General features: G+C 44.7%; 1 pseudogene; it reads right to left on the bottom strand.

Moving 5' to 3' along the window:
- Positions 1 to 650: 650 nt before the first annotated feature.
- Positions 651 to 27,554, bottom strand: LOC147728365 (uncharacterized; annotated as a pseudogene).

The following is a 27,554-nucleotide window of genomic DNA, read 5'->3' as shown; positions in this document are numbered from 1 at the left end:
GCCATCAACTCAATGTCATCCTCTTGTGTCTTTCTAGGTACCTCCACCCCATCAATGTATCATCACAATAAAAGCTTGTGGTACATTGGAATCAGAGTTGACATTGTACATACTGTGATAAACATGGAACTGACTCAAAGGCACAGGTGTGTAAATCATGCTTATGTTCTATTAGATTCTGTTAAATTTAAAGTGAATGAAAAGTTAGTTGTGCATAGTGAGTGTATGAGTTGTCAGTGATGGTAACAGGGACAAATAGAGTAGTCACGACAATAATAGAATTACACAGTCCAACAAACTCCTGCCACCAACATGGCAATGGGGGATTGGACACAAAGTCAATGTTCAGTGCAACACTGGTGCAATCTTGGCTGGCTCAGCGGCTTGGTTTTGGACTGTGCTTTGCCACATGATCCTCCTGTGGTGTTCCTTGGACATCCCCCTTGTGTTTGGCTGGGTTGCCTCTGCTGCAGGCTCAGAGGTGTCTGAGGAGTCATTGTCTTGCAGCTCACCCCTCTCTGTAGGTGCAGCTGAGGTGGAGGGAACATCAGCATGCTGGCCCCTGGAGGGGGGTGAGCCGTCATTTGAGCAGCATGTATGTCCCTCAGAACACCCACAAGCTGGCCCATGAGATGCACAAGTTGTCCTATTCATGTGTCCATGGACCTCTGCAGCAGGCAAAGCTCACGCAGTTCTTCTGCAACATTGCCCATCTGTCCCTGGTTCTGTTGGTATGCACCAAGGACTCTTGCAACGATGGCCAGGGCTTCTGTCTCAGTGTCCTCACATGAATATCTCCCAGTTGCCCTCCCACCTGCCCTGCTGACATGGACCTCTGGCGTTGACTGTCTACGCACCTGCACACTGTCCCCAGCATCCTCGGCTTAGGTGGTGGTGATGGTAACCGCTGAGCCAGGGACCGTGTTGCAGGCAACGGTGGTGACGGTGGAGGTGGCTGCAGCACAGGGCGTTGTAGCAGGAGTCAACATAGTTGTTGTCGCTGCTGTGCTGATAGTGGTGCTGGGGACAATGAGGCTCTGAGACGGAGTGCGCCCTGGCAGTCCTGAGGGGCCAGGTTGTTGGTCCTCATTCGAGAAACGTAGAGAATCAGCATCAGAGATTGTACGTTCCGAGTGGGGGGAGACTGGCTTTGTTGGTTGGTGGTGTTTTCACCAGCTGTTGCCTGAGAATCTCCTGTTGAACAGAGGTTAGATTGTCAGTTAAGTATACTCCACAACCTCGGTGACTCAGTTTTGGATATTTTAGTAGGTATGCCAAATTTTTTAAATTGCAATCACTTTGTATTGGTAAAAGATCAGCATCATGACATGAGTTAGCGGTACATACATTACTTGTTATTAGTGTGGTATGTAAATGACAACCATTTTACATGTACAAATAGTGTGTTTACAAGGACATGTCATCATCTACCAACTTGCTGCACATCCACTTTGGTTTATGCTTGGCTATTGTAGACTTTTCTGAGAATCTGTTTGAGCTATGCCAAAACTTCCTAATTTTGTATTTTAAATCATGAGGTTTTGTTGTTTGACAGATTGTCCATGCATGTGTTGTATTCATATGAGCCTTCATGCTTTCAAACAATGGGACGGTCCTTCTCCTACCTCGTCGCCAAGACATGGAACTACCTCCCCACCCACCTCCGCCTGACCCAGGACCACCTCGCCTTCAGGAAGCAACTCAAGACCTGGTTGTTCGAGCAGTAGCAGATCCCCCTCCCCCCCCCCCCCCAGCGCCTTGAGACCCTCTGGGTAAGTAGTGTGCTATATAAATGCGATGATTGATTGATTGATTGATTGACTTATACATTGTATTGTGTGCTTTGCATGATGGGGCCCTGAATTTATTTAGCATGAGACATTGTGATTCAAAGTCTAATTTCTGTGACATTTACATGTGCTTAGCTGTGTATGCACTGGATGTGACATTTGGATCTGTACAGAGTTGGCTAACAAGTGACTGATGTGGTGGTCATATGGCTCCATGCATTTTGAGAAGGATGACAGGGTGTATGCGCTGAATACCTACCTGTTAGTTGGAACTGTGGAGGGAGATGGCTACCACATGGTTCTGGGTGGGGGGAGTGTTCCATCCTGCTCAGGGATGATGCAAGTGGGCATGAGAAGGTACCTACCTGTAAGGTAAAGCAGAGCAATGGAATGGGTTCCACATGGTTCAGGGAGTGGGGAGCGTTCCATCCAGTTCAGGGGTGATGCAAGTGAGCATGAGGCTACCTACCTGTAAGGTGAAGCAGAGCGATGTAATGGCTGTCACATGGTTCAGGGTGGGGGAGCGTTCCATCCTGCCCAGGGGTGATGCAAGTGAGCATGAGAAGGCTACCTACCTGTAAGGTAAAACAGAGAAATGAAATGGCTGCCATATGGTTCAGGGTGAAACGAGTGTTCCATCCTGCTCAGCTGTGAGACAAGGGTGCCTGGCGAGAGTTGCAGTCCTGGCTGCCTGTCCACACTCCCCTCCCTATTGGGAAGGCTCCCTCCCTGTGAATTGGAGCAGAGGAAGGTAATAGGTTACACATGGCTCTTGGCTGGGGGGCGTGTTCCATCCTGCTCAGCTGTTAGACAAGGGTGCCTGGTGGGAGTTGTAGTGCTGGCTACCTCTACACATACCCTCATGGAAATATTGCAAGCTACCTTTGAGGTGAATCAAAGGAAAGAAATGGTAGATATGTGAGACATGTTTTGGTAAGAGTGGGTTGTACATACGTGCATTTAGGTCCAGCAAGTGGAGCTTTATAGTTGTAAAAGACTGTACATGGCATTGTGATGGGATACATTTGTTGTTACTTACCAGCCTCCACTCCCCCAGCTATCCCTGTGAGACTCTCTGGATGCAGGATGGCAAGCACATTCTCCTCCCATTCAGTGAATGTTAGTGGTGTAATGGGAGGGCCACCACCAGTCCTCTGAGCCACCTCATGTTTCCTGTTGGCACAGTATTTCACCCTGGTCTTTGGGTCATGCCAACTCTTCTTGATGTCACGCTGTGTGCGCAGGGTGGTCCCTAATGCATTGACTTTGTTGACTATCAATTCCCACATTTGATTTTTTCTGACTAGTGGGGTCTGTTTGGACCATGCTTCCAAACAAATGTGGTTCCACTCTAATTATCTCAGCTACCATCACTGACAACTCATTGTCTGTGAAAGTGGGCGTTTTTTCTGTGTCATGGTGTGCGATGTGCAAATAAGTGACAAGTGCAGGTAGGAAGGTGGTGGTGGAGATGTGTGAGGTATGTGTTTGAAGTGGTGGTGTGGATGGTTGTGATGGTGTGATGCATGATGTTTTGCCTCTCATTTCAGCTGTGGTTTATGGCCCTTCACTACTGGAGTTGTGCAAAGGATGATGGTCAGGGAAGGGGTTGGTTTTATGCTCAGCTATGTGGGTGTGTCAAAATGAGGTATGCCTGTCAGGTGTGTTTTCCATGTTGACCTGGGATTTCATTGGTTTTCAATTCCTTGGGGGTGTATCATTGGGGTGTGTCAGATGTGTTTGAGGGCAGCGGAAAGAACAGGCACACTTGAAGGCCTTGTTGTGTAGTTGCATTCAACCGCCATTCATCCTTTCGCACGACCACAGTGGTTGTAACGCAATGATCTTTCTGCCTGCTCCACCATCTCATCATAACTTCACTTGCGGTCATTCTGCATGAGGATCGGCCTCTTTGGTGCTTTCCATAGCATTTCCTTCCACTGTGGTCCGATTTTCAGGTTTTCCAGATGTGGCGAATGGTTCATTGTGAAATCAGTATGCCGCTGTCGGATTTTACATTTATCACATCATAATATCTCAGCCGGTTTTGCTGCGGAACATACACATACGCAGCCATCTGAGCCCAAGTTTACAGTGGCTCGCAGAGCCTAATATCCAAACCAGGAGGAACACTGCAGACTAGAGGCACGGACAAGGAAATGAAATAAGAACTTAAAGCTGATATGGCACATTTCTCTGTACAATAGACCACTGAATCTGATGAAGAATCAAATGTTTCGATAGACATGAAGGAAAAATTTGAAAGTATACACGCAAAGGAAACAATCACCTACAATCATGAACTTCTATGACTTAAAAGATCATATCAAAGAAAAACAAAATTAGTCTGAAAAATCAAGCACTACAAAGCTCATTTGGATATACCGCAAAAAGTTAAAATCTATATTGCAGAGATTACCAGTGGTATTTACCCATGAAGCAAACTGAACCAAGCTGAGGATTTGCACACATTAGAAAGTGAATGCTTGAATGCTGTTGATGCTGAATGACAACATGCATCAAACTGGAGAAATACATTAACAAAGAGAGCAACCTTTTAGGAGTAACCAGAAGAAATGATATTCACAATTTTTAGGAAAGCATGAAGAATGTCCAATAATTCTCAAGAAACACACGTCAAGATTAATTATGGATGAGGTAGAAGACTCTTCATGCCAGATCACTCCCAATGATTATCTTCAAATAATAAATTATATAAATACAATAGGTGCAACGGCAGATTTTCCAATTTTTCTACATTCCAGAAAATGTGTTCTATTCCCAAGTGTTAAAGCAAGTTTTAATTCTTGAAATAAAAGGTAACATCAATTGGAATGAACTGTGCAAAGTTTTCTTTTTTTTAATTGTGTAGACATATTTGATAGCTTAAACTGTAGGCTATCGAATTTGTCTACATTTGTCTGTATGTAACAAGCAGGTAGATTTCAAAATTCAATGGACAACATCATATCAATAAAAAGTTAATTCATAGTTTTCTTATTGCTATTTGTTCTTCCAATATACATAAATTGCTTTCCCATTACTCTGTTCATTTTGTCATTCTGTTCATTGACAGTTGGCGCTTGCGATTATATCCAGTACTGCACAATCAATAAATGTGCAACAGGCATGAAAATGTATATAAATATTTTCTTTAAAAGTTCTAATTTGTTCAGATCCATAGTTGAGCCTAATACTATTATACGTGGACCCAAATTAATTATTTAATTTCAACTCTGACTAATAAATTGACAAATTCCATCCCACAATCCAAATTATGTGCCACCAATTCCTATATCAATTTGCATCGACAACAGATGGGGGATGTGGGGGAAGTAGCACCTCAAAAAAAGTCTAACCTATATTTTACGAGCCACGTTTTATGAAATAAACGTATATCAATCTTTCTATCCCATTTAATTACTAATTCAATTAAATATTTGTCATGGCTGCTCTGCTTCAAAATCTGTATCAACACCCCAAAACGTTGGAAAAAATGTAAATGGTATTTTTACAATATCATTTGAATAACATTTAGTCAAATCTAAATAGGAGTTTACAAAAATGTTGACCTTTTTGAAAGACATCCAGTACCATTGTTTGATTTATGGAACTTCAAAAATGTAAAAATATGTGTTCCCATGTGTTTACATATGTTGATCGCTGATTCACATGTGGCGCACACTAAGGTAAACTATCTGCTAATGGAATTGGATGAGAAACAGTACAATCTCGTTTTCAAACTGGCTAACAAAATGGAAATCATTCGGAAGCATTTTATACCGAAACTCTCAGTTAAACATTAATGCCCACATGCATCAAACTCCCGTTTTGCGATTCCAAATTTGCGATTTTTACCGAATCGCAAATAAGGAATCACAAAACAGGATGCATCATTGAAAGTGCATAATATTTGCGATTCGGTAAAAATCGCAATTTTTACCGAATCGGAAATATTATGCGAATTCCAATTTGCGATTTCGCAATTCCCATTGATTCCTATGGGCCAAAAGGCCCATAGGAATCAATGGTAGTTGCGAATTCGCAAATTGGAATTCGCAAAATGTTGATGCATTCCATGGGTGCAGGGGGGGTCCAAAGGACCCCCCCCTGCACCCCTGAAATGTATTTTAAAATGGATGTTTCACACACACATGTCCTAAGGACATGTGTGTCTGTAACATGACAGTGTTTAAAATGCTAATTTGAGCATTTTAAACATTTTTCGCAAATTACCACGAGGTTCAACCTCGTGGTAATTTGCACTTGCAATCTTAAAATTCGCAATTTTTTTAAGAATGATGCATTGCATTTAAGGAATCGCAAAATTGCGATTCCTTAAATGTAATCGCATTTTAGAAATTCGCAAAATTAGCGATTTTCAACCAAAACAAATGATGCATCTCAAAAAGCATTTTTGGAATCGCAAACGGACGATTTTAAGGAATCGCACCGTTTGCGACTCCAAAAATGCTTGATGCATGTGGGCATAAATGATTGAGGCAGAAGAAAAAAACTGACAGAACTAGATAAAACAATGAGAAGAAATGACATGAGGCATTCATGTGAAAGTCTCTGATTGTTGTTATATGCAAGGGTAACACATTGCAGCTGAGCAATTCTAAACTTTGTAAGACTATTCAAATTAACAAGTTTAAAACATTCGTACTTGAAAGGGGTTCCATATCTTTACATAATCTATTCTTTGCTGTTAGTAGTTGACAAAAAATATTGACACAACTAAGCATACTATCAAAAACATGCTTAATTCTGGAAAACTATTTCTTAACTATTTATGGCAAGTCTTATCATTGTTACTAGTGCACCTTTTTTTCAATAGAAGGAAAAGCCTCTTTTTGCAATATGATTTTGTCATTTACCTTGAGCGAACCAAAGATCTGATTTCTACTTAAATATTCCCATGTAAAAAAACTAAATCATATTGCAACACTTGTGTTAAAAGCCAATTTTGCCAATGTTATATGTATCCTCTGTAAAGAAAGGAAGAAGACCTTTTGCGGCCCACCAGTTTTTTTAAAGATGGTTGAGAAACTCTATTTCCTTTATCAGATGCCATCCCCAAAGGCAATGATATCTGAATATAAATACATAACAATTGTAATCAACGGATCAAAAAGATGCAATTAGTTGGTATACAAAATAACTAAATATAAGAAATAACCATGGGAAATACCTGATGTAATTCACTAAGGATGTTAGAATTGTGTTCGAAATATCAGTCAGAAAGGTTAACTCTAATAAATCTCTTGAACTGGGAAGTGGAAGTAAATTGTATTACTACTGTAATCTATCTAAAAAAATGCTCTCCTAATTGCAGTACAACTAAATTCCATGGCTTTACTGGTGGAAGTCAAGGTATTGGCCACAGTGTAACAATGGAGCCATAACTGATTTGGTATAATAATAATAATCCACATTTGTAAACCGCAAACAATCACCCGTAAGGATCTACAGGCGATGTGGGCCGTTGGGAAGATTAAGCAAGCTATTGGCCAGAGTCACATGGTGCAGGGCTAATCTGCCCCGCAGGCACCGGGGATCGAACCGTGATCCCCAGATTCCAGCGACAGTCGCCCTGGCCGCTGCGCCCCACCTGTTATGTTCATTTAGGAAAACGATATCTATGACAATGGTAATGGATACGGTTGAAATGTGCTATGTGTCAGAACTATTAGTTTGCAGAATAAATGTGTTTATAATTTACAGAGCAAATTATGATAATTTTAAAATGCATAGTAAAATGTCAGTTTCTACAAGCTTAGACAAATATTGACAATATACATTTCATCAAGGTGTGAGAAGTGAATTTAGAGTTATTTTCTTTATTAAAATTATAATACTGATGATTACAGCTACCAGTTACATTGTTGCTATCCATTGGATGTCAGCCTCTGATACAAAACTTTGGGGCATATTCTCAAGGCGCTATCACCCAGTTAACGGCACTCTATTGCAGCCTAAGGTGCGATAAATGTATCGCCCCATTCACAAGCTGGTGCTAACAGCCCATAACACCAGTTTAGCTGCATTAGCAGCCTCAAAAAACATCGCCACAGATGAGCCCCATAACTATCGCTAATGAGATGCAGAGTAGGCGTTCCTGAGCAAAAATCTGTGACAACACCACTCCGCAAAATTCTCAACGACCAGACACATCGGCGATAAGACCACAGCCTGCACCATAAAAGGGAGCCCAGGCCAGAGCAGATGCCATGGAGCTACTCATTATGCAGCTCGGAGCCCCAACAGGACCACTACACCCACCGCCACCTCCCCCAGGATCCCCCCTCCCTGGATGAAGACATGCCACATCAATTACACAGAATCATGTACCAAATGTTCAGCCTGATGTCTCACAATCACTTCTGGTTACATGCATGTGTCAACACAAAAATGAGCATCACACATTCACCTTCGAAGCAACAAATAAAAAATGTATTAAAACAAACACAGAACAGAAATGAAGACACATGGCGGCACCCCTCGGACACTCTGTAGGTCACAGCCTGCAAAACAAAAATCATGATGAGAAGGTGTTTCCTGCACACATCAAGGGACAGAGAGAGAGCGAAGCAGAGAGAGAGAGATCGATGGAGAGAGAGAGAGATAGACGGACAGAGAAGGGGATGGAGAGAGAGATAGACGGACAGAGACGGGGAGAGAGAGAGATAGACAGACAGAGACGGGGAGAGAGAGACAGACAGACAGAGAGGGGGAGAGAGAGATAGACGGACAGAGAGGGGGAGAGAAACACAGAAAAAAGAAGAGACAGACAGGGAGAGAGAGTGCCAACACTGCACACCCAGGCCACACTGCTCACCTACTGCCACTGGTGTGTCTCCCACCACGTGCCGGTGTGTAGTGCAGTTCACCAGGTCCCACATCTGAAACAGATCCATCATCTGAAACAGAGTTGAGATACATGAATGGCACAGTACATACAATAGCATGCAACATCATCGCCTGTCCGCCCCTGGGCATCCAGGCAACTGCGCCACAGCCCCTCCCGCCACCCAGTGGAGCATGCCGGCCCCTGCCCACCCAGGCCACACTGCTCACCTTCCATCACCGGCATGTAGAAATGAGGGCCCACCATGTGCCGGTGCAAGCCCCGAGCCCGCACACATGTCACCCTCCACATCATGCAGCTTCACTTCGCGGGCCCCCAGATCTCACGTTTGGTGCTTGGTCTTGATTTCACCATGGAAAAGGACATACCATTGCACACGGCATCATCTCAGGCTGCACACCTGCTCAGTCTCCTAGGTGCCACTAACTCTGTGTTCCAGGAGGTGACACCAAACATGGTGGTAGGCCTGCCCTACCTGCTGGCTCAGGCCTCCACTGCGGTTCAGCAGGGCACACAAAACCTGAGCCTTCTGGACAACAGGGACGGGGCATCATTTCAGTCTACACACCCGCTTAGCACTTAAGGTGTCCCTACCTCAGTGCACCGGAAGTCACCGTCCCATGGCGGTGTGCCTGTGCCGGCCTCAGTGCTTCTGGTGCCACAAAGTCTGTGCCCCGCTAGTCATGGACTCTCTATGATTGGGTATCGTGGTGCAGCTGCCATCATGTCACCTCCTGCAGCATGTAATGTCGCAGGCCCCTGGGCCCCCATGCCTACATGCACACCACACAGATACACCCCGAGAGAGATTGGGAATGGCATTGTGCATGTGCGCCCGGCCCTTTTTATTGGTGGAGTCACATGTACTGTGATGCGTGTGCTGGATGGGTGTGGTGTGGGTGTATACTAGCCGTGAGGGAGTGACCGGGGCATGCTGACAACTAGACCTGTGAGCAGCAGATTGTAGTGTAGTTCCTATATTCCCAATAGGCTCTGCGCATTGGAATAATATGCACTATAGATTTGACATAGGACTGAGGTCGGTATGTCTCTATCGAGTACATTAAACTTAATTGTGTGGGCCAGCTAACTCAAAGGTCACTAGAAACTTTCTTGAATAAACAAGGTGGGATTAGTCTCTGACAACCGCATAAACATGACAACTTTGTTTCCCCTAGAACCGAAACAGTATCTTCAGAGTCCTGGAAACAATAGATAAGTATTTCACTCAGTCAATCGTACATGCTTCGTTTCTACAGAGTTGCACAGAAATAGAGAGACCGGCGTTTCAATAAGAGGATTTTTTGAACAGTCTTCTTTCTTATGCAAGAGAGGTGAACTGCTACAATCGTTAGACAGAATGCAAAGTATAATGCGTACAGCGTAAACAGTAATATAAAATAATACTGTAATAGCATTGTCTGTTGCTATGATATATATAAAAGTACATATGTAAATAACACAGGCTAAAATACTCAACTGGTGCTTCTAAAATACACCTACCCCAGTGTACCTAACCTTGGTCTAGTACAAGGGAAGAATTAGGTGTTGTCTTTAGTTATAGTTTAGTTCTGCCAATAATTGCCCAAAGTTTCTCTATGTTCTAATCAGCTCCATACCTTAGAATTAGAGAGATTGGTATCTCTTTCCCGGGACTCGATTTCCCAACACCCCGCAAGGGGAGTCAGAAACACTGGAGCTGGATTCTCGGCAGGAGGATGACAGCTTCTAGTCAGTGCGTTAGCTGGGTAGTTGGCTTCCTTTGGCACTTGCTGTAGCGAGCTATGTCGTGCAAGTAGGTAATCGAACTGCACCGAACCACACCGTGCTTTGCCATAGCAAGTGAAGGTATGGCAGTATTGACGTAAAAGTCGGCATATGAACGTCATGAATGAACCCCTAATAGATGTTCATGCATAATAAATGAGTTCTTGGAGAAATCAATATCCTAGCAAGGGGTAGTCCCTAACGGCATAAGAGACTGGTTTTCCAAGAACTCATTGGGATGAAGATGAACGGATGGAAGTAGCCATGCCTGTATTTGGGTAGCATGGGCTATGCCTAAATAAGGACTGGATTTCTATGCCTATAGAAAGGCAATGTGAATTGTACCTATAAAGGGCATGAATCGGGAAATGCATACGGAATCTAAATCGATACACAACAAGATCATCAGAGGGAAGTCCTGGCACATGTAGAGTTGTTGTCCCCCCATGGAGCGTAAGCATAGTGGACTGACCTGGTGTATGCCAGTCTAGCGTAAGGGTTCTGAACAATGACCCCAGGGCTCTGGGCGGTGTTCCGTGTAGGGCTGGGCAAGGAAGTAACGGATGCGCGTGTCGCTGTTGTTGCTTCGGTGCCACCCAGACAACATTCGGCAATATGTCACCCTGTGACCCAAGTCCAACGACATGAGCCCCATGGATGTAGGGGGAATTTAATGACCCTACATACATAAATACTACCATGCATGAAAGACCATAGACACAACACATCTGTGAGATTCAGAATGTTTAATGCACATTCAATGAAGTGTTGCATCTGGAGCAGTACAAGGCCATGCAAACCCCACTTTACAATGTTGGCCCATGGAGGGCCAGCGAGAGTCCTTCAAGGAATGACAAGTCCAAAGGAAGAGGAAGAGTTCAGGCCACAGTCTGTTTGTGTGTCATTGGCGATCAAACAGAATATGGCAGTCCGTTGCGAGGTCCAAGGTGAGTGTTGCAGAGTGTATCGGGGGACAGTGGTAGGTGATGATGCAGAGGTCAGAACCAAGCTGAAACCGACCATATGGTGGAAAAGAATGCTACTGGAGCCTTCTTACCACAATGGCATATTCATCCACAGCTTTGTCCTCTGCTGTTCCATGTGCCTCACATGTGGGTGGTGCTGGCCTTTCTCCAACACTCTGTGGCAGTGACACCTTAGGGGCCGGAGGTGGGATGTCTGCCGCACTGGGTGGCACTGACACTTTAGGGTGCAGAGATGTGGATGTAGCGGTAGTACCAGCATGCATCAGCACCAGGCCTTGTGGCAGCAATGCCATGAGGATGGTTTTGAGAAAATTGAGGAACCCAGCTACCACTGGTGTGCAGCCATGGTGTGCAGCCATGGCAGCCACTCTTTCTTCATTGGCCCGCTCCATGGTCTCCATGAGCCTCTGTTTGTTTCCCTTGGCTTTTATCCCGGTGGTCTGTTCACAGCCATTTACACCTTGACACGCGGCCTCTCTCATCACCTTACGTTGTTTGAATAGGGAGTCGAGTTTTGGACGCCACGTTCCACTGCCCGCGCCACCACTCGAATGATCTGAACAGACATCCTCCGTGCACATAGTTACACTCACCTGGCACGGTTGGCAATTCCAGCACTATATTGTCTCCACAACCTTGACCACGCGCACCGGCATGCATTTTCACAGGGCCCCAAGCTAGGGCACACCTTCATATGTTGTTTTGCTCCATAAATCCACTGGACAGTCACCTTTATGTTGTTTTGCTCCATAATTCCGCTGGACAGTCACCCTTACGCAGTCACCCATACGTAATCTCATCACGTGCCTGCTCGAATCCGATTATTGTATGCTGTTAACATTGACCTGCTGACTGACTGAACCTTTTTGAAATGTCTTGAATTTATTTTTATAGGGTATTTTCCTTTTGTTTCGCTGTCTTTTACCCTTACAGGCGCAAAATACTAAAACCAGGCAAATGTAATACACTGGTCCTGATGATGATCCCCTTAATTGTTGAGCATGGGATCGAAACGTCGACTTTTCTAGATAGTGCCACAAAAAGCCATTGTGATTAATTGTTATGGCTTCTATCTTTGGATCAAACTTGCTGTATTCTTTATTCCTTGATTGCAAGTTGCCATTGCTCCCAGTCTTTGCCTGTATCTGTTGTTTGTCTCAAATTGTGTAAATTCTTACTCCTTTTCCCCACACTCCCTCCTTGCAGGGTACAGGACTGTGCCCCACTGTATTTTTTCTATTCTATTGTGTGAACTATTGTTGCTACATTTTTTGAATTAAACTCCATGTCCCGCTGGGCATTCGAATGATATAGCTACCCTTTTTTGTCTATGCTCCATTTCTTTTTTCAGATATTACTGTTTGCTTAGGACCATTGTCTGTTTAAACTGTAATTGATACCAGTGGTCTTCAGTCATTTTTACGGGTTCCCTTGTCTTTGTATAAATTATGGTTAGTTGGAGAGCATGGAGCGGACGGTGGGTGTCCATTAGGGACTGTGAGTAGTCCCCGATTGGACTTAGACACCCATGTATGGCATCTAGTTTGTCTGCCATGCGGTTGACGCCCACCTGCACCTGTTCAGCCAGCTGCTCCTGGCATCCTAATACACAGTGTTGGAAGGCCATGTGTTCTTCGTGGGGGTCCTGGCAGGCAGCTGTGTTGGTGGGTGCTGCTTGCTGTGTGATCTGTGCAGGGGGTAGGGTGTCCTCGTTGCAGCTGGGCTGCCCTGCTCCTGGAGGTGGGCTGCTGAGGCTGTCAATGAACTCTTGGAGGGTGTCGGAATCAAAGCTGTGGTGGTCCCCTTTTTCATCAGAGAAGAGAGGTTTGGGCGTCTCTGCAGGAGTTGTTGATTGTCCCTCTGAAATGTAAAGGGGAGATGCAGTTTAACAATGTGTTCACATGTGTGTTGTCGCATTGTACATGCTTACATACAGACTGCATGACTGTGTACATTGTGGCTGTTTGTGAGGAGCTGCCTATTTGATGGGAGACAGTGGACAGTTCTACAACAGACAAGTGTGTCTTTGTACTCGTACATAGTCATCTCACATTTCCCTGCAATGCCACTTGTGATTGGCCAGTGTCTACACCCAGTCGGGACCAGTTGTGTCCTGTGTTCTGTTGAGGACGTGTTGTGGTTTGTGCCACATTGTTGTCAGTTTGCTGTGCTCTGCATGTCATGTGTGTGTGCTGCATTTTGGGGGTGTGGCCCCTGCTGCTCTGTTTTGCTGCTCCTTATCCCTTTTCTTCGGTGTGCCTTTGACTTCTGTGCCTATACAGTGCTTAGATGTTGCATACTTGTGTACATTGGTCTTTTGGTGGGAGTTGGGGTCTGGGGCATGGATTGTCCGTAGTTTTGCTCAGCTCAATTGTGCATGTGTGCCATTGTGCCCATCTCCCCCCGTCCCCAGGTCCCTGGTTGTTCCTCCCCCTGTTGATGTTGTGTCCAGTCATGTTGAGTGGTGTCCGGTCCCCCGACTCTAGTCACCGTCTCCCACTGATGACTGTGGACACCATTTCCTCCATATCGTCCAGCTCCTCCTGTGGCGCAGGACACCCACCTCCAGTCTGCATTGCTGCCTTCCGGTTGTTGGCGAGTTTCAGCTTGGTTTTACGCTTGACGTCATTCCAGCGCCTCTTGACCTCTTCCATTGTCCTCTTCAGCACTCCGACTGCATTCACCTTGTCCACAATGGACTGCCATAGTCCATTTTTGGTTGCCAATGACACCGTGAAGGTGATGAACAGTTGTTGAGGGTGTTCCACCACCTCCGTTATCAGGATCCTGTTTTCCTGCAGACTGAAGCGCTTCTTCCTAGTCTTCTGCTTGGCCTTCCCTGACCCCGAAGTCCCAGGCAGGTCCTCCAGGTGGCTTGTGGGGTTCTGGTTCTCCGCCGTACTTGCTCCGGCAACATCCATTGTGCTTTGCCGTTGTTTGGATTTTGTTTGTCAGTTTTTTTTCTACTTTTATGGTTATTTTTGTCCGCATGACACGTGTGATGCTGGTTTTTGCTGGTTTTAGTATCGCGATTGGCCTCATCGCTGCTTTTTTTGCGTTTCTGTTTCACATTTTTGATTCAGAAAGGGGGGTGGTGATGAACAGAGTGTCTGAATTAAGCAGACCACTCTCACCCAGTCCAAAGATCAGGGCTTGATCCATCACCGTTTTTTAGCTCACTGCACCATCCCAGCTCAGAACCTGGCTATATGCAAATTAGTCTGTTCCTGTCCCAGTGCATGATGGGAACAGGGCAAACCAAACTACCAAGCCAATTCTTATACTGGGACGGAAACAAGCTACCGGGGACCGGTTTCTGGCATTTCAGCCGTCGTCGGCCCGGCTTGCTTGAATCCTGATGGTGCAATGAGCAAGGGACTCACATCTGAGTATACCCTTCCACGCTTATGGTGGACAAAATGATTCAGAAAAGGGGGTGGTGATGAACAGAGTGTCTGAATTAAGCAGACCACTCTCACCCAGTCCAAAGATCAGGGCTTGATCCATCACCGTTTTTGCGCCGTGACATGGATTTTAATGCGGTCAGTTGACGCTTTATCTGGAGCCTATCGCATGGTACCACCGTGTTGAGAATGCTTGGATAACACAGTGAGCCTGATTCAGAAAACTAACTTAAGACAAAATCCTAAACTTACTATTTTTGGTATTCACAGAAGGCATTTAGTAGTAGTAAAGTTAGGATTTTGTCTTAAGTCTGTCCTAAGCTTGTCTTAAGTTAGTCTTAAGTGTGTCTTAAGTCTGTCTTAAGTTGTATTAAGTCTGTCTTAAGCCTGTCTTAAGTGTGTCCTAAGTGTATCTTAAGTCTGTCTTAAGTCAGTCTTAAGTCTGTCTTAAGTCTAACTTAAGACAAATTCCTAAACTTACTATTTTTGGTATTCACAGAAGGTATTTAGTATTAGTGAAGTTAGGATTTTGTCTTAAGTTTGACTTAAGACAAACTTAGGACAGACTTAAGACAGACTTAAGACAGACTTAGGACAGACTTAAGACAAACTTAGAACAGACTTAAGACAGACTTAAGGCAGACTTAAGACAAAATCCTAACTTTACCACTACTAAATGCCTTCTGTGAATACCAAAAGTAGTAAGTTTAGGATTTTGTCTTAAGTTAGGTCTGTGTATCGGTCCCGGTGTAATTTTCCCGCGATAGACTGCGATGATGGAAGTTGCGTTAAGTAACTTTTGTGTTGGTTATCACACGTTCTTGAGAATATGCCCCTTGGTCTGTATGAACCAGCTTCTCTTTGCTTTTTCCAGGATGGATGGAATGGTTTAGTAGTGTTCTGTTTTCTTCTACCCAGCGGTGCATTGGCCTCCCTTTCTAACAGCACTGCTGAGTACAGGGGTGGAGCATATTCTTCAGTGTCAGCCTGATCACAAGATGACCTTCCTGGAAGCCGGATCCAGGTCCAAGTTGGCAAAGGTGTACTCTGTGGGAGAGAAGAAAATGGATGCTTGAATGATACAGGATGCCGGGCACCATAGATGCTCTAGAGCAGTGGTTCTTAACCTGTGGTCCCAGGACCCCTGAGGGTCTGCAAAACCTACTCAGAGGGTCCGCTACTGCTTAGAAAATTAAATAATACAAACAGATTAATGAAGTGTACATAAAAAAAAGAAGCAAATTATAAATATTTCATCATTTGGGTATTTGTTTGATGGATCCTTGCTACCTGATGTTTGTGCATTGTTTTGTGGCACACCTTATCGAAATTGCTTAGGCAGGGGTCTCTGGATTCCAATAATGACTCAGTGGGGGGTCCCAGGATTCTAATAATGATTCAGTGGAAGTCCCTGGATTCCATTAATGATTAAGTGGGGCGTCCACAAAAGTCAAAAGGTTAAGAACCACTGCTATAGAGAGAAATACAGACATCAATTTGGTGGCTCCAAGGGTGCTGACCTACTCCCCGTGGACAAAATGTTCCAAGGTCAACTGGTAGAGGCCACATGGGCTGCAAGAGCCTGGGCTATCTGCTCAGTGGCTCCAGGGATTTCAGCTAATCTGGTCAGCAACTCTAGACATCTGGCCAGCTGGATAGTGCTTCCAGGGGCCAGGGTCATCTTGTCAGTGGCTACAATAGTTTTGATCATTGGGTCAGTGGCTCCAGGTGCTTGGGCTATCTTGTTAATGGTTTCGGGGTGACTGGGCCAGTTTGTTGTATGTTAAGGGCCAGATGATCAGATGCCCAGCAGAGTTGGCTAACTCCAACATTTTATTCCACCTTGGCTGCAAAGGTCCCAGTTCATGATTCAATAGTTTAAAAACTACTTCCCGAGGAGTTCCAGAGAGTGCATGGTGCTTAATCCATTTTAGCTACCCAGCTCTGGGTTCAGGTAAGATAACAGGCTCTCCCAGGTTACAAGGATTTAACCAATTTAATCTGGTGATCTCATTCAGGGATCAACCCAGCAAGCGCTTGAAGGGGCACTCCAGGTTTTCCCAGTACGAAGGACAAGATCTGGCTAACTTTGGGTTTGGGCATCTTGGACTGAGAGCTTGAGTTGCAAATCTTATGTTGTGACAATATGTGCCTCAGAATGTGCCACCTTAAGAAGGCACTTGGCTCTGCAATCAGAAGGGAGCGACTGGCTGGTGTGGCCCACCGATGAGGCAAGGCACTACCCTAGAAGTTGGACAGGAAGGGGGAAGATACATTTGACACTAAGTTCCAGACACTAAGTGAAGGCAACTCTGAGTATTCAGATCAGCTTCTCAAAAGCCCTATGAGGACTCCCAGCTCTTCCAAAATGAGAATCTCTGTAAATATGCAGGTATAAACACCCCCAATATCTCAAGTGCAGCCAGGATGCATACCCTGAACTTGACGACAGCCACCAACTTGGAGGTCTCCTCCTATGACCAGAGTGGAATTCCACAGGACTGAGGGTAACACCTGTACGCCTCTGGGGTGTCAAGATCAGGCCAAACATCAGACAAAACAACAGAAGGCTGTCCTGCCTCTACATTTGGACAAAGCCCCAGGAATGCTCAATTGACCAACTGGAGGGGACCTTGGCACTTCCACAGCACCATGGGAATTCCAGAACTCCGCACATTATAGAAGTTCATATTAATGCCAGATGCCAATCCTCCTCTGAAATTCCAGATGAGGAATAATTCCGAAAATGTTATGTTTTTGGAACTCTGAGGTGGTCAAATGCATTTAATGGAGTATCAAGAGAGAAGAGTTGTAAGAGGAGAGGGTGTTGAGAAAGTGGATGTATGCCAGCTTCGCAGATAGTAAATGTCTGATATAGAAAATCTTTAAATGTTAAGGTATGTTAAAAAGATTTCTAAAGCACATAGATGACCCCAGCAGTGGGCTTCCTTGTTCTGGACACAGGTATGACAACAGCAGTGGAGGAAATAGCAACCACTACTTTAGTTGCTTCTGAAAGCTTGTTAAGTTTTGAAGATGGCAAAGAGTTCCATGGGGTTGGGGTTAGGACACTAAAAGAACACGCAACAATACTTGATCTTCTGTGGTGGGGTACAGAGGCAAGATTCAAGTCTGCTGAGTATAAGGCTCTCATGGGGGAATATGATTGCATCCATGCAGCAAGACTTGGCAATCATTTTTATAGAGGATCTATGGCAGATGCAGAGTGCTTCAAACTTTGTGCACTTCTCAAAAGAAAGCCAGTGAAGCTTGATTAAGAGATTAAGATATGGGGGGACCAAAATGAATTTGGGGAGGGAGAAAAGAAGCCATGCAGTGGCATTTTGGATGACCTTTAGTCGATTCAAGACTGCTTTTTTACCGCCCAGGTAGAGACTGTTGCAATATTCTAGGCGTGAAATTACAAGGAATTGAAGAATCAGTTGGCAAGCTTGTAGAGTGAAGAAACCCATGATGGATTTAATGCTTCTCAGGATGCCAAAGCAGTGGCAGGCTAGGGTTTTAACCTGGGTATCAAAGCATTGTGAATCACCCATCCACACACTGAGGTTTTTAACCACAGACTTAGGTTTGCGAGGCAGTCCAAGCACTTCTAGCCACCAATGGTCTCCCCATAGGTGGTTGTATCTACCCAATAGAAGGATCTCCATCTTGTCGACACTGAGTTTTAAGCAATTTTCATGCATCATGTTTGTGACAGCTGTAAGACAGTTTTTAAAATTTTCACTTTCCTTGGCCGACTCTGAGGACAAGGAAATGATTAACTGAGTATCATTGGTGTAGGACCTTAATGAGACACTGTGTGCTAGCGCTTTATGAGAGGAAGTGAAAAGAGGGGAGATTACAGTGAAAGACCAATCCTTTAATAAGTAGGTGAACCAGGTCAAGGTTTTGGCCTGCAGCAACAAATAAATGATTGGAGAAGGTGGCAGACTGTGGAGACAAGATGAGGTAAATCAGGAGGAAGGGCCTCTAGGTCAGGAGCAGGTGAAATGCTAATAGTTGAGCAAATTGTAGATGGGCAGATGCGTCCAGATTAACTTAAATGCAGCCACCGGAACAGAAGACATTGGTTCACAATGTCATTGATTTAAGACATTAGTTCATTCATTGTTGCTATTTCCCTATACATTTGTTGTGTTTCCCATATCTATACCCTGGTTTCCCTCGCTCCTCGCTCCTGTTACTACTTGTTGCCTGAAGGATTTTTTCTAAACTGATGTTCTCTGGTCTTGGTTGGCATTCTGTATCTGTCTTAGCTGCTGGTGGTGCACCAGAGTGTCGGAAGGGTTCCTATAATGTTCCTGCAGTCATTAATTGCCCCTTCAATGGTGTATCAGGTAAACAGACAAAGGGCATCAGAGAAGTATACCAGTTTACTCACAGTATGTGAATGTTTTAAATAGTATTTGAATAATCATATTTCTAAACAGTTCGAATACATGAGAAGCCTGAGCCCAATATGAGCCAATAGATGAGTTGCCTAATGGCTGTGTGAACTTTAAGATGGAGCAATGTGTTATCCATTGTTTACCTCTCTCTTTCATTCTCACTTTCTACACCCATTTACCCTTGGTGATGAAGTGGCTGCAGAATTTTCCTCGCTTGTACACCCCCTTACCCTTTAAATAGATTGGTAGATTATGTTTGGTAAACCTTTTGGCAAAACATTATATATAGAGCTTGCTTTGTAACACAGTGGTACAAAAAATTCCAAAGAGTCTAGTTGCCATCCCCTGAATTGCTAAATAGATTGTGATGGAGAATGTCCCACCACCCATATATGCTTTCACATCCCTTGGACTTGGGCTGCAGTCACTCATCCAAGCATATTCTCCAATTCTACACAGTGTTCCTCATGCCACAGGAAAGCACCTTACAAGCTCGGACAGCAGGCACAACCAAAGGCATGGGCCATAAACCTTAACTCCAGTCCCTGACCATGGGCACGCTTCCTATCAACTGCATATTTCCACAAGTCTGATAAGGGATTACTTGTTCCTCTGGAGCATCACTCTCTCACAGGTCCCCAGTAAGTCACCCAGAAGGTCTGATTGGGACTCTGGGGAGGCCCCCAGTCCCAAGCTCTGTCCACCGATCCAGGAAATCTCTCCATAACCAGAGGTGATTTCCAAAGATCCTTTAAAGACACCTGTACATCTGACAAGGCCAGTATTCGAGCTCTGGTAGGCATCCCTCCACGTGGAGCCACAGCCTCTGATCATGGACTCCAGCCCTTAGCTCTGAGCTTTCTTTCACATCCAGGGCAAAATTGTTCAGTCCCAGCAATGGCTATTGTACTCCTTCAGGGTAGGGCTATGATAAAGGGCAGTATACAGCTCTTATCATCACCGACACACCTCCAGAGCACAGTGGACACATTTGGACTTTAGACAAAAGGCAGCTCTCCATATGCCAGGTAGAATTCAATAATGTCACAGAGGGCTCTCTTGATCACTTGGGGTGACACGTTCTAACAGAAAACCAGTTATAGTTCCAGACTGCTCTAGTGCATGACTGTGGAATCACACCAGTGCCTGGGCTCCAGTCATTGGCTCGAGGCAGGCCTCACACCCACATCAGAATCCTAGAAGGTCATCAGAGACTCCCAGATTCCTCCAAGCTGAAAAGCAGAATAAATCAAGAATGTTCTCACCACTAGCACGGTCTGTTCACAAACAAGCAGTGCCCCCAAGGACACAAGGCGGTCTCTGTGGGCCATGCTTTACATCAAAGTGCAAGAGCAGCTACCACTTAATTTTCTTTGAAATGAATGTTACCATCATGAGCCTTGCCTCTAAAGCCAGCTATTTGCTCTCATGCCTACGAATGTATAGCAATACCAAATGTTTGGGCTCCGAAGTTCTGATGAGGACTCCTTTGACATTTTTCTCCATTTGTGACAAGAAAAAGTTCTGATACTTTTCTTTAAGTGTGCTCATCTATCATGCTGGGTGCACTGATTCCTAGACACTGGTCACCATTCCTCAGATTAATATAGACAGGGTGCTATGAACTGTTAGGTCTTCTGGTCTGGTTGTTCTACCCATGGGGTGCAAATAACTCTTACCCCCCTCCTGGGCCCTTGCCTGTACCAGCTTTCAGTCATACAAATAGGTCAACTGGTTAGTGCTTTCTACACAAGGCTTACCTTCTCTGTAGTAGTCGGGTACATAAAGTTGCTATAACCAGATCGTGGCAAGAGGGTGGCCTGCTTGGGGATAGTCTATGCTCTGCTTGTTCGGGGGGCCAAGTTCCCTCTAATTATTTTTTCTCTCTGTGTATGGTAATGGAATGGTTGTGAGTGCACTTTTATTAGCTGTGCGCAGAATTGAGAATATATGTGACTCACTATCTGGAACAAATTACTGCAATGAGTGGGGTAGGAGGGGAAGAGTGAGGGAGAAGGGCGGATTCTGTTACAAATGGGGTCTCTAGTTGTGAGAGGGTTGCATCCTGTCCAAGTAGGGACCCTCACTCTGGTCAGGGTAAGCAAGTCACCCAGCTATGGTAAACCCTGATCACCTCCTTGGTAGCTTGGCACAGAGCAGTGGGGCTTATCACAGAGGCAATGTTTAAAGTATTTGTACACTCACACACACACACAGTAACTCAGTGAAACACTATAAAAAGGACTCCACAACAGTTTAGAAAAATAAAGTAGCCAATATATATCTGAATAAAACAAGAACAAATTGACAGAAATCCAACATATACAAGTCAAGGTATGAATTTTCAAAGATTAAAGCAAGTTTAGTTCATAGAAATCAATGATTGTGCTTCATCACAACAAAGTACCTTAGATGCGTCAAAACTCAGAGATGAAGTAAGGCTCAGGGGAGGTGAATTGCCAAAAAAGCAGGCACTGTGTTGGTTCCTTACTGCAACGGGGGGGGAGGGGGTGAGGTGTCAGTTCCTTGCTGCTTAAAAGTGATGTGTCGGTTCCTTACTGTCGCAAAGGATGTTTTGAGCCGGTTTCGGACATGGGGCCTTGGCTCCTTACTAGTGCAGTGTTGATGAAGAAAATGTCATTCAGGGACAATGTATCAATGATGTATTGAAAGTCATCATGCTGCGTCATTCCCACAGCATTTAAGCCGGTGCTGCATCAGAGTCAGGCCACTGCGTCACAGACTTCAGTGATGCAGTGCTCTAGACTCATGCTGCGGCAGTTCTTAGGAGGAGCTGTGAAGAAAGGCTGGGGTCTGAGCTGTAAGCCGCAGTCATTGCGTTCAGCAGGAACCACACTCAGGTGCAGGCAGTGGTAATGCCTCACGTTTTGGCAGTGCTGCACAAATTCAGAATGATGCTTAAAGTCGATGCATGGATTTTCCACCTGAAATCACCAGAATTCACTTCCAAGGGCCCGGGAACTTTAGTTGGCGCCACTTGGCAAGTCAAGAATGTCAGCAGAAGAGCCCAGGTACTGGAAGGTGAAGTATTTGATGGCCCTGAGATTTCTTAACAGGGGGCTCAACTCAAGCCCTTAGAATACCTTGGAAGCAGGATACTGAGAGCAAAGTCCAGTCCTTTCACTCCCAGGGCAGCAAGCAGCAGGCCAACACAGCAAAGCAAACAGCAAAGTGGCAACCCCGTCTGACAGCTTATCCAGCTCTTCTTCCTGGCAGAATTTCTTTAGTCCAGAAGTGTTCTAAAGATATGGGGTCAAAGGCCCAGTACTTCTACCCATTTTAGTCTCTGAAGTAGGCAAACTTCAAAGGAAAGTCTTTGTAGTGCACAATACCATGCCTTTCCCTGCCCTGGTTTCAGGCACACTACAGGGGTGGAGATCTCTTTGTATTAGGACAGGAACAGCCCTATTCAGGTGTCAGTGTCTACTCCTTCCACTACTCTATCTCAGAAAGAACCATCAGCCTGGTGATGGGCCATTGGGATATGCAGGGCACACCTCAGCTCCCTTTGAGTGATTGTCTAGTGTGAATGCACAAACAGCCCAACTGTCATTCTAATCCAGGCAGAGACACAGATTGGTTAAAGAAAGAAAATGCCAACTTTCTAAAAGTGGCAACAACGAGGGTTCTGGCCAAAGCAGTAAGGCTGTGCCTATATAACAATCAACAAAGAAATGCCAGTACTGCAATTGAGTTAATGATTTAATGAATTGAGTGACAATCCTCAATTCAATAAGACCAATAAATCCGTCTGTTGACTTCTATTTTAATTCTTTTTATTTTTCAACTTCTTTTATGTGTTTTGTTTTCTTAGGTTTAAATAACATACTTTGAAACAAACAATGTGATAAACAGAGGACTCATAAAGTGCATACAAAACCATCAATTATATACAATACCTACAAAGGATACAATCCTACAAAGATTATTTTGCAACACATTTAGAGGAGACATTGAACATTTCAAAAGACTACACTTAGTACACTTGGAGACATAAACAAACAAGACAAGACACTATTGACAATGAAATGTAAAGGGTTCACCGTTCCTAAAGACAAATGCACCCGCCCTGTTGTTAATAAAGTTTCCGTTAAGAGAGGTGCGGATACTGATGTTTAGTACAAAATGCTTTAGTTGAACTTGTTTTTTACAATAGACCATCCAATGAATCAATTGTTATCATTTGTAGTCATGACAGGATTGGTCTAATGGAAGGACGATGAATTTTCAAAAGGGCAGTGGTCGACGCGTTTCGAATCCCTTATATGACAGGGATTCTCATCAGGACCATGTGGGCTGAATCTGTGAATCAGATTACAGCGGTCTGTGTCCCCAGTTGTGGAGTGCTCATATAAATATGACTTTTTTGCCACGTTATTAGCTTGTATACACTTTTGTCTGGCGATTCGGTATTGTGGATTCAGTTCTCCTCCAAACGCGTCCTTGCCGTTTATATGAGCACTCCACAACTGGGGACACAGACCGCTGTAATCTGATTCACAGATTCAGCCCACATGGTCCTGATGAGAATCCCTGTCATATAAGGGATTCGAAACGCGTCGACCACTGCCCTTTTGAAAATTCATCGTCCTTCCATTAGACCAATCCTGTCATGACTACAAATGATAACAATTGATTCATTGGATGGTCTATTGTAAAAAACAAGTTCAACTAAAGCATTTTGTACTAAACATCAGTATCCGCACCTCTCTTAACGGAAACTTTATTAACAACAGGGCGGGTGCATTTGTCTTTAGGAACGGTGAACCCTTTACATTTCATTGTCAATAGTGTCTTGTCTTGTTTGTTTATGTCTCCAAGTGTACTAAGTGTAGTCTTTTGAAATGTTCAATGTCTCCTCTAAATGTGTTGCAAAATAATCTTTGTAGGATTGTATCCTTTGTAGGTATTGTATATAATTGATGGTTTTGTATGCACTTTATGAGTCCTCTGTTTATCACATTGTTTGTTTCAAAGTATGTTATTTAAACCTAAGAAAACAAAACACATAAAAGAAGTTGAAAAATAAAAAGAATTAAAATAGAAGTCAACAGACGGATTTATTGGTCTTATTGAATTGAGGATTGTCACTCAATTCATTAAATCATTAACTCAATTGCAGAACTTTCTAAAAGTGGCATTTACAGACCTACAGTTTAAAAATCAACTTTATTAAAAGATATATTTTTAAATTGTGAGTCAAGAGACCCAAACTGCAATTTTCTATCAGCTCCCAATTGGAAGATACACTTGCAAGATGTTACAAGGCAGCTCCAATGCTTATGTAAGGGAGAGATAGGCCTTGCGGTAATGAAAAACGAAACCAGCAGTATTTCACTACCAGGACATGTAAATCACAGCAGTACATGTCCTACCTCTTAAATACACTGCACCCTGCCCATTGAGCTACCTTGGGCCTACCTTATGGGTGTCTTACATTTACTAAAAGGGAAGGGTTGGACCTGGCAAGTGGGTGTACTTGCCAGATTGAAATGATAGTTTAAAACTTCACAAACAGACACTGCAATGGCAGGTCTGAGACATGTTTGCAAGGCTACTCATGTGGGTGGCACAATTAGTGCTGCAGGCCGACCAGTATCATTTGATTTACAGGCCCTGGGCATACACCGTGCACTGCACTAGGGACTTACTAGTAGTAAATCAAATATGCTAATCATGGAGAACCCAATTACCTTACATTTTACACAGGGAGCACTTGCACTTTAGCACTGGTCAGCAGTGGTAAAGTGCCCAGAGTCTTAAAATCAGCAAAAATGAAATGCAGCACACAGTCAAAAACAGGAGGTCAGAAGCAAAAAGACAGTAGAAATAATGTCACAAGATGCCAGGTCTAATGATCGAATAGTATTCAATTTAAGCGCTTTCAGCAACACAGTCCTGCTTTGCTTTTAATAGGTTGTATAATTTTTTACGTTGTTTGGGATCAGGTTATTTTATTGTAAATAAGTTGACAATTGATACTTACAAAGTTGGAGCAGATGTCTGATCAGTTATTCTGCGATTCTTGGATACAAAAATACATCATGGTCATCTGAATAATTAAATGTGTTTCACCTTCGCACTGCGAGAGTTGGAGAATCCCAATTGCTGACTCCAATCATGTGGTATGGATGTACGCGAATGACGTGCTCATCTATGTCCGCGATATTGCGGCTGATCTCTCCCCTATATTGCGCATATTGCAAGACTTTGAGGAGGTAGCAGGGCTCAAAGTAAATTGGTCCAAATCGATTATATATACCCTAGTACAAGCTGTACCCCAATCCCCAATAAGACTGGTTAAAGTCAACATCTCCTGGAGCCCCCAGGCGGTCAGATACCTGGGAGTCCGGCTATATCAAACGCCTCAGGACATCTACGCTACGAGGGCAATTACCGCAGGGGGATGGCTGGCATCAGATCCTCCATACACTTTTGGAAAGATCTCCCACTGGCTGTCACGGGGAAAATAGCAGTCGCTAAAATGATCCTCGTTCCACGGCTATCATATTACTTCTATAATCTTCCGGTGGTCCCCCCACGCTCCTTTTTTTAGAGAGCTTGACACCCTCCTCGGGACCCTCATATGGGAACCCGGACGCAGGCACATTGCCCTTGCCAAGCTGCAGTGCCCAGCAATCAGGGGGGACTAGCTGTCCCCTCCTTTGAGGCATACTTTCTAGCCGCCCAACTGCAATGGGTTTCACGTTGGACAGCGGGACGGGTACAGGGGGAACTGTTCACAACGGCCAGGCAAATCCAGATCCCAGTCATCAACCGACTGCTACTGCCAGGGGCGACGCCACCCCAGACCAAACCAGTCCAGGTGATGACAGCACACGCCTGCCTGATGCGCATCCACAGAATGGACCAAGCGGCACCCATGTACTCCCCTCTCCTGCCACTGTTGGGGTTTCCCAAGAGTCGGGCACATTACACAGAGCGGATACTCCGCACATGGACTGAACATTCATTGACGGACATGGGCACACTATACCTCAACGAACAGCTACAGACCTTCGAGACACTCATGAAAGAATTCGACCTTCCTAGGGGACAATTTCTCTTGCATAGGCAGCTTGTGGAATACTGTAGCAAATTGTGGCATACAATAGATACCGAACCTCCCACACACTCGGTAATTCACGTGTTACTGCAGATGGGCCCCGGGCGCCGCTTAGTCACTTGGATATATAAAGCCACACGGACCCTAAAGCAACCCACCCTTGCACCCCTCCGGGAGATATGGGAAACGGACCTTCGTAGGCCGCTTCATGATAAGGAATGGGCTCGTGCCTTAAAATTCCCCCAAAAAGTGCCTCTTAACTATAGCTTTAAAAACATAGAGCTGCACATTCTGCACCGGGCGTACCTTACTTCCATAAAACTACAGCAGTACTTCCCCGATGGCTCCTTCACCTATCACAGATGTCCAGAGCCCAATGCCTCATTCCAGTACATGCTATGGGATTGTCCAATTTTCCGCAACTACTGGGACATAGTTCACACCACTCTCAGGACAGTCACAGGAATCTCAGACCTATACAAATGGGAGGCCAGCACTCTTGGAGTCTGCAAACACAGTAAAAACATGAAAGTGGAAATGCGTTTTGCGCCCCTGGTCCTCCTACTGGCTAAGCGATGCATAACCATGCATTGGAAAGCCCCGGAAGGTCCCCCTCTAGCGGCTTGGGTGGGAGCAGTCAAGAAGTGGTGCGCAGCAGAAGAGGAAGTGCTCCGTACAGAAGAGGTTAAGGGAACCAGTAAGTATCCAATCTCTATGCCATGGGCCATGATACTCCATTCCTTTATACAGGAAACACTGATGGCGCAGGGGTCTCCAACTACCAGTTCTCCTAGGGCACACACAACTCCTGCTGCAACTCAGGGTAACTCTCAGAGGGGCCAGATGCCCGGCGAGTTACACCGGGCAAACGTGAGCGGGCCATAGCTAGTCTACCACATATGTGACTCAGACATTCCCCCCGCTCACCTGCGCATGCCTAACTAGCCACCATATCATACTGCAACATTCAGGTGGCTACCACCTAAGGGAGCAATATAAGACGCAGTGTACCCCAGTTCTACCTCCCGGGTTTGTTTAAGTTTATATTACTAGTGGCACATAACAACCCTTACGACATAGTGTTAACAGAAAGAGTACGCCTCATATCCCTACACACAACGTAGACTGCCTTACACGAACGCTGATACTGCCTTACCACTTCCTCCTTAACAGTATCACCAATTCTGGAACTGTACGGGAGGCTTTCAACCACGATGTTAACCCCTTCGATGCTCAT

The sequence above is a fragment of the Lissotriton vulgaris genome, chromosome 3_1 (assembly GCF_964263255.1).
Source record: "Lissotriton vulgaris chromosome 3_1, aLisVul1.2, whole genome shotgun sequence".
Taxonomy (NCBI): domain Eukaryota; kingdom Metazoa; phylum Chordata; class Amphibia; order Caudata; family Salamandridae; genus Lissotriton; species Lissotriton vulgaris.
This window is presented reverse-complemented; position numbering and strand designations above follow the sequence as displayed.